Here is a 12,167-nt window from a genome sequence, read left to right as displayed (position 1 = left end):
AACATCGTCAATATGGGCTTTCGTTGATGACTGCATGACGCAAAGCTTTACTCCTAGCCTGGGCCGGTCAACTCCGACATTAGACTGTTGATGACTGTAAACACGTTGCTTGGTCGGACGATTCTCGTTTCAAATTGTATCGAGCGGATGGGCGTGTACTGGTATGGAGACAATCTTGAAGCTCTGTAACGGTGTGGGGCGTGTGCAGTTGGAGAAATATGGGACCCCTATTACGTCTAGATACGACTCTGAGAGGTGACATGTACGTAAGCATCCTGTCGGGTCACCCGCATCCATTCATGTCCATAGTGCATTCTGACGGGCTTGTGTAATTCCAGCAGGACAATGCGACACCCCACACGTCCAGAATTATTACAGAGTCGCTCCAGGAATACTCTTCTAAGTTTAAACACTTCCGATGGCCACTAAGCACCCAGACATGAACATTATTGAGCATATCTGGGATGCCTTGCAACGTACTGTTCAGAAGAGATCACCACCCCTTCGTACTCTTAAGGATTTTTGGATAGCACCACAGGATTCATGGTATCAATACCCTCCAGCGCTACTTCAGAGGGCGGCCGTTGTGGCCGAGCGGTTCTAGGCGGTTCAGTCTGGAACCGCGCGACCGCTATGGTCGCACGTTCGAATCCTGCCTCGGGTATGGATGTGTGAGATGTCCTTAGGTTAGTTAGGTTTAAGTAGTTCTACGTTATAGGGGACTGATGACCTCAGAAGTTAAGCCCCATAGTGCTCAGAGCCATTTGAACTACTTCAGATTTTATACGAGTCGGTCCATGTCGTTTTGCGGCACTTCTGCGTGCTCGCGGGGGCTCTACACGATATTAGGCAGGTGTACCAGTTTCTTTGGGTCTTCAGTGTAACAGGTGCTTTCACAATTACTGCTCAGTACTTCAAATACTCCTTGTACATCCGTGTGCGTAACTTAAGGACGAAAGCAGCTTTCGCGTGATAGTTCACTGCCACGTAATAGACGAATCTTGGACCAGGCTGGCTCTGAGCACTATGGGACTTAACTTCTGAGGTCATCAGTCCCCTAGAACGTAGAACTACTTAAACCTAACCAACCTAAGGACGTCACAGACATCCATGTCCTAGGCAGGATTCGAACCTGCGACCGTAGCAGTCTCGCGCTTCCAGACTGTAACGCCTAGACCCGCTCGGCCTTTAAGGCCTGCCTCTTGTACTAGGAGTGCTACAGTATAGTACAGAGTGTAACTGAAAGAAATACGTCAAGAGGCGTACACAAATGACACTTCTGTTCAAAGACAATAGTTACACTGAAGTCACCGTGATTTATGTTGGTCCCTTGTATGTTACAAAAGGCGGGACATAGTTCATAATAGCGCTTGTGATCACCACTGGCGGTGAAGCATTCCCTGAAATATGCTCCCATGTTGACCACAAGGTTGATTTGGATTCATTGTGGTAGGGCGTCCCATTTCCACACAGGACGGTTGTCAATTGCTGGATGGTCGTTGGTGAATGTGGACGTGCTGCAATATGTGTCCCAGACGCATCCCATCCGAGCTCAATTGATTTAAATCTGACGAACTGGCAAGTCAGTCCATTCTGGTTCCAACAGTTCCTAAACCTAATGCTGTTCGATGCGGTCTCTTCCGTAAAAATGAAGTCAGGGAGAAATTCATACGTTAAAAGACGTCCCTTGGGATGAAGTACAGTGACAGGTTAGCATTGATCAGTGAGTCGACCGTTTTCAAAGATTTGATAATTGCATCCATGCAGCATTATGCCTCCCCAGATTTTTTCTTCATAGCAGGACCCCTTTGTTTGTCATCCATGGTACATCGCCACAGCGGTACGTCGACGGTATTCTACGCCTCGTTTTGTTGCCATTTATGGCAGGCCACCCTAGTCTTACACTTCAGCTAGGTAATGCCCGCCCGCACACGGCGAGAGTTTCTACAGCTTGTCTTCGTGCTTGCCAAACCCTACCTTGGCCATCATGATCGGAGGATCTCTTCCCAACTCAAAGCACTTGGAGCATTATGGAGAGGGGCCTCCAATGATCTCGGGATTTGACGATCTAAAGCGCCAGTTGGCAGAATTTGGCATCATATCCCTCAGGAATCCATCCAAGAAATCTTCCAATCAATGCCAAGACCAATAACTGCTTGTATTAGGGCCACAGGTGGACCAGTGCGATATTGAATTGCTCAATTTGTGAAGCTCATCCAAATTTTGTGAAACTGGTATCAGTTGTTCGACTGTATAGAGGATGGTCCATTGATCGTGACCGGGTCAAATATCTCACGTAATAAGCATCAAACGAAAAAACTACAAAGAACGAAACTCGTCTAGCTTGAAAGGGGGAAACCAGATGGTGCTATGGTTGTCCCGCTAGATGGCGCTGCCATAAGTCAAACGGATATCAACTGCGTGTTTTTAAATCGGATCACCAATTTTTATTACATATTCATGTAGAACGTAAAGAAATATGAATGTTTTAGTTGGACAACTTTTTTCGCTGTATGATAGATGGCGCTGTAATAGTCACAAACATATGGTACACTATTTTAGACGAACAGTTGGTAACAGGTAGGTACTTTAAATTAAAATACAGAACGTAGGATCGTTTGAACATTTTATTTCGGCTGTTCCAGTGAGATACATGTACCTTTATGAACTTATCATTTCTGAGAACGCATGCTGTTACAGCGTGATTACCCGTAAATACCACATGAATGCAATAAATGCTCAAAATGATGTCCGTCAACCTCAGTGCATTTGGTAATACGTGTAACGACATTCCTCTCAACAGCGAGTAGTTCGCCTTCCGTAATGTTCGCACATGCATTGACAATACGCTGACCCATGTTGTCAGGCGTTGTTAGTGGATGACGATAGCAAATATCAACACCTGGTTTCCCCCTTCAAGCAAGACGAGTTTCGTTTTTTGTAGTTTTTTCGATTGACGCTTATTTCGTGAGATATTTGGCCCGATTACGATCAATGCACCATACATCACTTCGGCTCCATTCGGATAATTCCTTCGTCTCTCTTTTCTTTTTCCTTACTGTATATACATGTGGCATGTACAGTCTGTCGCGATACCTGCATGCTGTGGCATACTCTGTATCGTGGAATGTAAGAAAATCTCGCTTTGTGAACGCAGTAATTAAAGAAACACCAGACTAAACCGACAAGAGAACAGACTGCAATTACAACAGACACGTGTCTAAACTCGAGAAAGAAGAGGACGCCAGTGTGTGGTTGGGTTGTATGGCATTACTCCACTTTTCCACGGTCGGCTGCTCCAGATCCCATGTCGGCCGCGACAGATAGCTGCCGCGCATTCCTGCGGCCGCGGTGATCAGTAACACGTGTAATTATGGGCTCCCAGTTCTCGTTTTGCCCCCTCGCTAATGCGGAATTACAGGTCCGAGACGGCAGCGACCAGAGACAACGCGGACGAACGGGCGGGTGGATGGACCGCGGGCCAGCCTAACTGTAGCGCGGAGCCTTGTGGTCTGCACCGGCCAGTAATTACCGCGCTCTCCAGAACTCTACTCCAAACAGCGGTGCCGCACCTCGCCCGTGTACCAGCGCCGCACTCCACTCCGTGGGTTAAAGGCAATCGTTCGGTACAACTCCATTTTATCTGCTGCGACCGGCTTGTGTGACCGAGCGGTTCTAGGCGCTTCATTCTGGAACCGCGCGACCGCTACGGTCGCAGGTTCGAATCCTGGCTCGGGGATGGATGTGTGTGATGTCCTTAGGTTAGTTAGGTTTAAGTAGTTCTAAGTTCTAGGGAACTGTTGACCTCAGATGTTAAGTCCCATAGTGCTCAAAGCCATTTGAACCATTTTATCCGTTGCGGAAACGAAACACCTGCAGCATTCCCGACTGTCTTTAAAAGCAGTGGATGCCGTGTACTACCTAAGCCATTATTACTACACACACACACACACACACACACACACACACATACACACACACACACACACACACACACACACACACACATACACATACATACAGGCGTTATCTGGGCCGGCCGCGGTGGTCTCGCGGTTCTAGGCGCGCAGTCCGGAACCGTGGGACTGCTACGGTCGCAGGTTCGAATCCTGCCTCGGGCATGGATGTGTGTGATGTCCTTAGGTTAGTTAGGTTTAAGTAGTTCTAAGTTCTAGGGGACTAATGACCACAGCAGTTGAGTCCCATAGTGCTCAGAGCCATTTTTTTGAACAGGCGTTATCGGTGGACCACGATAGCAAATATCCTTCACCTTTCCCCACAGAAAGAAATCCGGGGAGGTCAGATCCGTGGTATGGTGCTTCGACGACCCTGTCATGAACTATGCTATTCAGTACCGCTTCAACCGCACGCGAGCTATGTGCTGGACATCAATCATCTTGGAAGTGCATCGCCATTCTGTCATGCACTGAAACATCTTGTAGTAACATCCGTAGAACATTACGTAGGAAATCAGCATACATTGTACCATTTAGATTGCCATCGATAAAATGGCGGCCAATTATCCTTGCTCCCATAACGCCGCACCATACATTAACCCGCCAAGGTCGCTGATGTACCACTTGTTGCACCCATCGTGGATTTTCCGTTGCCCAATGGTGCATATTATGCCGGTTTGCGTTACTGATGTTGGTGATGGCGCTTCATCGCTAAATAGAACGCGTGCAAAAATTCTGTCATCGTCCGGTAATTTTTCTTGTACCCAGTGGCAGAACTGTACACGACGTTCAAAGTCGTCGCCATGCAATTCCTGGTGCATGGAAATATGGTACGGGTGCAGTCAATGTTGATGTAGCATTCTCAACATCGACGTTTTTGAGATTCCTGATTCTCGAGCAATTTGTCCGCTACTGATGTGCGGATTAGCCGCGACAGCAGCTAAAACACCTACTAGGGTATCATCATTTGTTGCAGGTCGTGGTTGACGTTTCACATGTGGCTGAACACTTCCTGTTTCTTTGAATAACGTATCTATCCGACGAACGGTCCGGACACCTGGATGATGTCGTCCACGATACCAAGCAGCATACACAGCACGCGCCCGTTGGCCATTTTGATCATAATAGCCATATATCAACACGATATCAACCATTTCCGCAATTGGTAAACGGTCCGTTTTAACGCGAGTAACGTATCACGAAGCAAATACCGTCCGCACTGGCGGAATGTTACGTGATACCACGTACTTATACGTTTGTGAGTATTACAGCGCCATCTATCACAAAGCGAAGATAGTGCTCCAACTAAAACATTCATATTTCCTTACGTACCACACGAATATGTAATAAAAAATGATGGTTCCTATTTTAAAAAAACGCAGTTGATATCCGTTTTACGTATGGCAGCGCCATCTAGCGGGCCAGTCGTAGCACTATCTGGTTTCCCCCTTCAAGCTAGACGAGTTTCGTTCTTTGTAGTTTTTTCGTTTGATGCTTATTTCGTGAGATATTTGGCCCAGTCAATATAATTTAACGGCCCTTGATACCTCACGATGTATTCTATGAAACTTTGGCTTATTTTCATCTGAGTTGGATCGAGCACCCCATTTATACGATCTACGGTTCAGGTGGGAACACCAGAAGACTCTGGAGAAGGTCTCAGCAGAGGTATCGAAACGTCGATCGTGTAGAGAAAACTGGCGAGGGACGTAATGTGGCGTAACAACCCAGAAAATTTTATCTTTGATGACAAAGAGCACGGAAGCGTGCTGGCTTCCATAGAGTAGTTGGCAGTTGATGGTTGATTACAGTTGCAGTTACAGACAGCCTGCGTAAACCAGTTATGTTGACTTGTGATACAGCGTATATATGGATCGTGATAACCCCTTCAGCGTCAACTAAGGCCTGAAGACGGCGCACTGAAGGGCCGAAACTCGTAGCTACACAATAAGGGGCTGAAGCACGAAATAGGGCTGAAGTGCGAATATTCCACGACATCTCACAGCAAATTCCGAATGTTTTCAACCGAAATTGGCCGATAAAAAAAGTGTTACATTACTTACTGGCCACCCACTGTATACTTTCGGACATGTCCGGAAGAACGGGCATCACACGTGCACTGAAGCGCCAAAGATACTGGTACAAGGATGCGTATTCAAATACAGAGGTATGTAAACAGCCAGAATACTGCGATGCGGTCGACAATACCTATTAAGACAAGTGCCGGGCGCAGTTAGAGCGGTTACTGCTGCTACAATGGCAGGTTATCAGGATTTAAGTGAGTTTGAACGTTGTGTTATAGTCGGCTCACGAGCGATGGAACATCTCCGACGTAGCGATAAAGTGAGGAGTTTTCCGTACGCCTACTGCACGAGTGTACCGTTAACATTAGACATCCGGTAAAATATCAAATCTCCGACATCACTGTGGCCGAAAAAGATCCTGCAAGCACTGGACCAACGACGATTGAAGAGAATCGTTCAACGTGACGGAAGTGCAACCCTTCCGCAAATTGCTGCAGATTTCAATGCTGGGCCATCAACAAGTGTCAGCGTGTGAACCATTCAACGAAATGTCATCGATGCGGGCTTTCGGAGCCGAAGGCCCACTGGTGTACACTTTTGACTGGACGACACAAAGCTCTACGCCTTGTGTGGGCCCGTCATGATCGACATTGGACTGTTGATGACTGGAAACATGGAGACAACCTCACGTGTCCATGGACTCTGCATGTCAGTAGGGGACTGTTCAACGTGGTGGAGGCTCTGTAATGGTGTGGGGCGTGTGCATTTGGATTTCTATGGGACCCCTGATACATCTATATACGACAGTCAGAGTCTGTCTGATCACCTTCCATTCACGTCCATTATGCATTCCGGCGAACTTGGGCAATTCCTGCAGGGCAACGCGACACCCCATTCGTCCACAGCCGCTACAGAGTGGCTCCAGGAACATTATTGAGCGTATCTGGGATGCCATGCAATATGTTGTTCAGAAGAATCTCCACCCCCTTGTCCTCTTACGGATTTATGGACAGCCCTGTAGTATTCATGGTGTCAGTTCCCTCCAGCACTACTTCATGCCACGTCGTGTCGCCGCACTTCTGCTATCGACAGTAATTGGGGAGTCGAAAGATCCACCAAGGTGAAATGTAGCCGTTGAAGGGTGGAATTTCGTGTGGCTGCTACCTACTTTGTCAGGCGCAGCACACACCTGCGGATGCTGCAGGGTCAGGCACGGCCTGTCACTCGGGTAACTGGCCACTGAGTAAGGTGGAGCGACAGGACAGCGCTTCGGCCACGCCGGGCCGTAACGCTGTGCGCCCACTGGCTGTATCGTCCGCCACATCAGCCGGGGATCCCGGCAGGTGCCGGCGACGCCTATCTGCCCGCATCTCACGCACCGTCCGCTCCCCACCGCAAGTCTCCCTCCCTGTGGCAAACCATCCTGCCACACCTGTCCAGCCATTGTCACTTGCAGCGCTCACACGAGCACGATGAGCAGTTGACACCACATGCTGAGGATAAGGCGACACAGAATCAACTCGAACTAAACCAAAAATACATAATTGCCCGTGAGGACTTCCGATTCCTCTTGTAAACCTTGTCAGCAATAATGTACACTACTGGTCATTATAATTGCTAGACCAAGAAGAAATTCAGATGATAGACGGGTATGCATTGGACAAATATATTATACTATAACTGACATGTGACCACGTTTTCGTCAAATTTGGGTGCATAGATCCTGAGAAATCAGTACCCAGAACAACCAACTCTGGCCGTAATAACGGCCTTGATACGCCTGGACTTGGAAGGCGTGTACAGGTACAGCTGCCCACGCAGCTTCAACACGATACCACAGTTCATCAAGAGTAGTGACTGGTGTATTGTGACGAGCCAGCTGTTCGGCCACCATTGACCAGACGTTTTCAGTTGGTGAGAGATCTGGAGAATGTGCTGGCCAGGGCAGCAGTCGAACTTTTTCTGTATCCACAAAGGCCCGTATAGGACCTGCAACATGCGGTCGCGCATTATCCTGCTGAAATGTAGGGTTTCGCAGGGATCGAATGAAGGGTAGAGCCACGGGTCGTAACACATCTGAAAAGTAACGTCCACAGTTCAAAGTGCCGTCAATGCGAACTAGAGGTGACCGATAAATGTAACCAATGGCACCCCATACCATCACGCCGGAGATACGCCAGTATGGCGATGACGAATACACGCTTCCAATGTGCGTTCTCCGCGATGTCGCCAAACACGGATGCGACCATCATGATGCTGTAAACAGAACCGGGATTCATCTGAAAAACTGACGTTTTCCCATTCGTGCACCCAGGTTCGTCGTTGAGTATACCATCGCAGGCGCCTCTGTCTGTGATGCAGCGTCAAGGGTAACCGCAGCCAAGGTCTCCGAGCTGATTGTCAATGCTGCTGCAAACGTCGTCGAATAGTTCATCTAGGTTGTTGTTGTCTTGCAAACGTCCCCATCTGTTGACTCAGTGATCGAGACATGGCTGCACGATCCGTTACAGCCATGCGGATAAGATGCCTGTCATCTCGAATGCTAGTGATACAAGGCCGTTGGGATGCAGCACGGCGTTCAGTATTTCCCTCCTGAAGCCACCGATTCCATATTCTGCTAACAGTCATTGGATCTCGACCAACGCGAGCAGCAGTGTTGCGATACGATAAACCGCAACCGCGATAGGCTACAATCCGACCTTTATCAAAAGTGATAGTGCACATTTTTCCCCCTTACACGAGGCATCACAACAACGTTTCACCAGGCAGCGCCGGTCAACTGTTTTTTGTCTATGATAATCGGTTGCTACGGTCGCAGGTTCGAATCCTGCCTCGGGCATGGATGTGTGTGATGTCCATAGGTCAGTTAGGTTTAAGTAGTTCTAAGTTCTAGGGGACTGATGACCACAGATGTTAAGTCCCATAGTGCTCAGAGCCACTTGAACTATTTTTGATAATCGGTTGGATTCTTTGCTCATGTCAGCACGTTGTAGGTGTCGCCACCGTCGTCAACCTTGTGTGAATGCTCTGAAAAGTTAATCATTGTATATCACAGCATCTCATTCGTGTCGGTTAAATTTCGCGTATGTAGCACGTCATCTTCGTGGTGTGGCAATTTTAATGGCCAGTAGTGTAGGTGTGCGGAAAAGTGACCGGGTATTCGTCGTGACGTGGTTCCTACAGTGATTGGTGCTCTCTTAGAAATGAACTGCTGCAACACACGGAACATAACGTGTTCGTTATCGTGCTCTGCGACCTCGGTAACCTAGAGAGGCAGCTTCCGGCTGTATCTGGTTCACAAAGTACGCAATTTACGTAAACTGACACGCAAAAAACTGCAACGTTAGCTATGTCCTGCAGTAAACAGGTATTAATGGGACTATGTCTTTGATGTCGCCGTGTTCTGAAGCCCTTAATCGTCGCTATGTCATTAACTGACAAGTAGTTATAGCAAATCGTACAAGAACGAGGCGTATTTAATAAATATTCAATGTACTGTTTGCCTTGAAACGGCATAGTTTCGTAACACTTAACTTTTAATACGAAAACAACCAAATGTGAGGGCCTTTCGGAAAGTAAGGTCGATTGGTCGCGAAAAGAAATCCACAGTGAAAATCAAAAACTTTTTATTCACAACAGTTAGCCACACCTTCCAGCTAGCTGTCTAAATAGTCACCGCTTCGACTTTGACATCTGTCGTGGCGTTGTACAAACTTTCCAGTACCCTCGTCACAGAAAGTAACCGCCTGTGCTTTCCGCCTTTCCGTCTTTCGCTGTTCGTGCCAAAATGTTGTCTTCATAGCCAGCTGTTGATGTGAGTAGACATGAACAACGGAGGGAGTCAATTAAAGGCTGTATTGTGGGTGATCTAACACTTCCCATCTTCATTGCCCCTGCAAAATGCGGCTGAAAATTGTCTTGGAGAAAAATGCACGACATTTATGTTATGTGAGTTGCATAGCTTCAGGCGAACTCTCTCACCAGATCCACATACTTGGCGGGGGACGCGCTTATTTTAGGCATATCTACGTGAGCACATTGTGCTGTGTGATCAATTTGTGATATGAACTGAAAAGAGCGACGTAAAGCGACAGGCAGGCACACTAAAGACACTGCCCAACAAATGTGTGCAAAGTTCCATAGTATTTTCACAGTGGTTTCCACTTCGCACCTAATCGGACCTTACTTTCCGAATAAGCCTCGTAACAAAATTCTTTACTACAAATACGATGTTACCCGTCGTTTTATTACAAGTCCTACCCAAAACAACACTTTTGAGAAATCATGAATGTACTGTTGCCTAAATTCATAGGACGTGAGCTGTTTTATAAAACTCACCAAAGATGGGCTCCACCTCGAAACGAAGACATCCAGTATGGTTTACGTCAGGTTCTGCTCGTGGTGTAGGTGTCTTGCATCTCATTTTGGCCACGTTCCCCTCCACGAAGCAAAAAATTGTTCAAATGGCTTTGAGCACTATGGGACTTAACTTCTAAGGTCATCAGTCCCCTAGACCTTAGAAGTAATTAAACCTAACTAACCTGAGGAGATCACACACATTCATGTCCGAGGCATGTGTCATCGTCTTTCACACTTAGTAATGCTCTGGAATATGAAATTCCACGTTATGACGTCACAAAATCGACAAGCTCGTCCACGAACGCTTCAAGGTTCGGTGCGAGGACGCCTTAAGCGCCTAGGTATCAGTGTAGTAATTCTCTCTCCTTCTGTCTCTCAATCTGTCTATCTTTCTATCTGTTTGTCATGTCTTCTGCCTTGGTAAGCAAATGTTGAATCGACAATCTTTGTCCTCTCGCCAAATTCTGGTGGTGAAAATTTCTTCTACTACCAGGTCCCTAGCCAGCTACTTCCGAATCTAGAGCCATTGTACAGCCGTGCGATACTGACCTCTGTTGTGGTTACACCTTTCTCATGATGCTGTATCGCAAACTGCAGAAACAGTAAGACGGAGCACGTCAGTGTGCCTCAATCCATGGCTCTCAGCGTATGACAGATACCGAAGGCTAGATGTGTTTCACACGATCGATGTTTTTGAATTTCATGGTATTTTTTATGCAAAATCTTATCTTCCGTGCTACTGTGTTTTTCCTCAGAATATTTTTCATGCGGAGGTCTGAATGTTATTTTTGAACTAGTATCCAAGGAAGACTGCTCTCTCTGTGCCCATCCTCTGTAATGATGTTCCTTATTATGCTGTTACAACGTAAGGTACTGGTTCCGCGTGAAGTGCGCCGATGTGGCTCTTGAGGGCGCCGTACAGCCTTTGATTTAATACACTTCTTTCACGATGCTGGTCATGATGCCTGTTTGATAGTGACTTACGTGTTAACGTCTTTATAATAATGAGAGCGACGGTTGGGGGGATGGAATGTGGGGCACCAGAGCCGGGTAAGAGTAGGGGGGGAGGTGGTTAGAGAGGGGGGGGGGAGGAGACAGACAGGTGTGGTTGCCTTAACGGGCGCTGCGTGCGGCCCGGCGGACACCTGCTGCCGCCGTGCGTAGATGCGTGTCGCAGCACACGCGTCTCCGCTGCAGAAGCGACCAAGAAAGTAGGACAGCCGCCTGCAACCGCTCTGTACGCACGGCAGTGGGCGCCATTTGCAAGCAGGTAGCTCATTCTCACCCAGTCCGTGCCTATTTATTTATTTCATAATCATTCGTACGTCGAAGAGCCATTCAGCAACTTAGTTACATGTCCCATAATAATTAAAAGCAGTAATATACAATGAGTTGCGTGTATGTATGATAATTAAACCAGAAGTAGCTACTACAGCTGCAGAAATGAACTGTTTGTCAAACCCATTGACCTAGGCTGCGACATCTTTCCAAACGTCCTCTTCAGAAGGAAGGTGAACTTTATGTTTCATTGGTGTCTTTGGCTACAGTTCTAACATACCTCCACAACGTTATCCAACCAGTGTATCCATTGATACTTCTGAAAAACACATAATTAAATCTTCGAAACATAGGTCAAGAGGTTTGAATAAACTATACATTTCTCCAACTGACTGCTGTACTTCACGTTATCATCACGAAGATTCCGTTCTACAGGTGCAAAATCCAGCCGTGTTCAAGATTCTAAAATATTTGTCCGCAGAGAGTGTGTTGGCTGCGGCTTCGGCCAGATCTTCGCTAGTGCTCGTGGCTGGCCACAGACAGCATTACA

At 47.3% G+C, this 12,167-nt stretch overlaps 1 protein-coding gene across 1 annotated transcript in view; it reads left to right on the top strand.

The window, feature by feature from the left end:
• Nucleotides 1-12,167, top strand: part of LOC126335181 (uncharacterized) — a 114,882-nt gene that overhangs the window by 47,697 nt on the left and 55,018 nt on the right. The gene's annotated exons all lie outside the window — the stretch shown is intronic.

The sequence above is a fragment of the Schistocerca gregaria genome, chromosome 2 (genome assembly GCF_023897955.1).
Source record: "Schistocerca gregaria isolate iqSchGreg1 chromosome 2, iqSchGreg1.2, whole genome shotgun sequence".
NCBI classification, from domain to species: domain Eukaryota; kingdom Metazoa; phylum Arthropoda; class Insecta; order Orthoptera; family Acrididae; genus Schistocerca; species Schistocerca gregaria.
The sequence above is the reverse complement of the archived record's forward strand: the minus strand, read 5'-3'. Positions and strand labels throughout refer to the sequence as shown.